Source organism: Photinus pyralis, unplaced genomic scaffold, assembly GCF_008802855.1.
Source record: "Photinus pyralis isolate 1611_PpyrPB1 unplaced genomic scaffold, Ppyr1.3 Ppyr1.4_LG7, whole genome shotgun sequence".
In the NCBI taxonomy this organism is placed as follows: Eukaryota; Metazoa; Arthropoda; class Insecta; order Coleoptera; family Lampyridae; genus Photinus; species Photinus pyralis.
The window spans coordinates 33,163,575-33,165,632 of record NW_022170738.1 but is presented as its reverse complement, the minus strand read 5'-3'; positions in this window follow the sequence as shown (position 1 = coordinate 33,165,632).

The following is a 2,058-nucleotide window of genomic DNA, read 5'->3' as shown; positions in this document are numbered from 1 at the left end:
AAAACAAAGACAGTGACTGTGCGATGAGCCGATTTTGCACGTACCAGTGGCGTACCACCTGCAAATTTCAATTGACCGAATTTAAAAAAAATGTCAGATCGGTATGACCACGACTCGTGACCGGCTAATTTACAATTTAGTATCGCGTTCTTTGGGTACACCAAAAAAAGAAAACTGTTGCCTTCGTAAAACCGGTGTCTACTAAGGGCCTAGGACGATTCGGTTACATACATCATTAATAAAATTATCACTCTGTTTATTCATTACTGAAGTGGAGGGGCTCAGGGCCCCGGACCCGGACGGCACTTTATTATTAGGAGCGGCAGCGTCGTATCTTCCAATAATACCTCGAGGCGTTTTTGATAAAAGCTAAAACTGTTCTCAATATGTTGTATGGCGTCATGTATTTTTCTAACAAGTCGAAAGCTTTCCAAAATTTAAACAAATTAGGTATGCACTATTTAAGGCTTACGATGGGCATATGCTTCAATTAATTAACCATAATTTGCCCCCTCTTAATGGTCTATGACCTGGTCAACCTTTTTACTGCCCCTGGTTGAAAATTGTAGCACGAGTTTACCTATAGCGAATTCTGTAATGCTAAAGTGCCTACCAAGCAATTAAAAAAATTGTTATCGCCTTTCAAAATTTTGTGTTGAGTATAAGTTACCTTTTTAGCGCAAACCAAACAAAAACAAATTCTAGTCTGTCTATCTGTCTGTATTGTAGAGTGTGTTGTGCATCTGCTACGTGGGTGATATAGGTAGCTTATATGCCAGGAAGTGGCCCTCCTCCTTTCAACCTTCTAGGTTCTAGCAACTACTAGCAACTGCTCAGGCGGAGAAAAAAGTGGAAATTCTATATTACTACAGTTTCCCAGATACAGTCTTTGGGTTTCTTTTATTGGGATGCGTATAGGAGTAGTAACTTTATGGTATATCTAAATAGTTGCACCCATTGCCCCCCCCCCCACTCCGGTGTGGGTAGTGACCAATACCTACTTATAAGTGGCTCGTCGGGCCCAAAACCCACACTGGTAGTGTCCAAGTGTCAGCGACACTGTCGATAACGTTGCCTCTCGGATAACGGGCGACCTCTCGGGTGACCCCTTTCCTTAGTAAAGGGGTTGTCAGCCAAACCCTGGGTAAACCCATGATGAGACCGCATTTCTGCGCTACTCGCGTAGGAATTGTATGGAAGATAATCCAAACCCTTTCTGCGCTCCTCGTCAGGAGTGCGACCAACAAGCAGGGCCCTCGGCCCTCAAAAGGTGTCCGGCAACGAACTCCAATGCCGAGCCTTATTCAAGGACCTGAGAGTGGGCCAGCTCCTATATTCACGCGAAGAATAGAAGCGTCCAAGTCAAGCGGACCCTGCGCCAAAGCCCAGAGCTGTGCCTGGGTCGTTGGCTCAAAGAGGGCAATCCGACGTCAGGAACCAAGCATTTTGGAGTCTACGCACCAAAATTAATAAGAAAAAGTGTTTTCCCGAGAAATTTTGGTGCAGTTGATTTTTGGCAAAAAAGGAAGGTTATACACTGCCTTTTTTTGAAGCCCGAAAAAAAAATTGTCTCAGATCGACCCGGAAAAAAAATTTTCTTATAGAATATGGCCTGTAGAATCCATAATTTCAAACAGTTCCAAGATTGGGCTACTAGTTCAAAAGTTACAGCCCTTTGAATTTTTTTTCGAAATTGGTTTCTAGTCTATAACTTTTGATCGAGAAGTCTAATCGAAAAAGTACGAATTGTTTTGGATTCTACGCACCAAAATTAATAAGAAAAAGTGTTTTCCCGAGAAATTTTGGTGTAGTCGATTTTTGGTAAAAAAGGAAGGTTATACACTGCCTTTTTTTGAGGCCCGAAAAAAAAATTGTCTCAGATCGACCCGGAAAAAAATTTTCTTATAGAATGTGGCCTGTAGAATCCATAATTTCAAACAGTTCCAAGATTGGGCTACTAGTTCAAAAGTTACAGCCCTTTGAATTTTCTTTCGAAATTGGTTTCTAGTCTATAACTTTTGATTGAGAAGTCTGATCGAAAAAGTACGAATTGTTTTG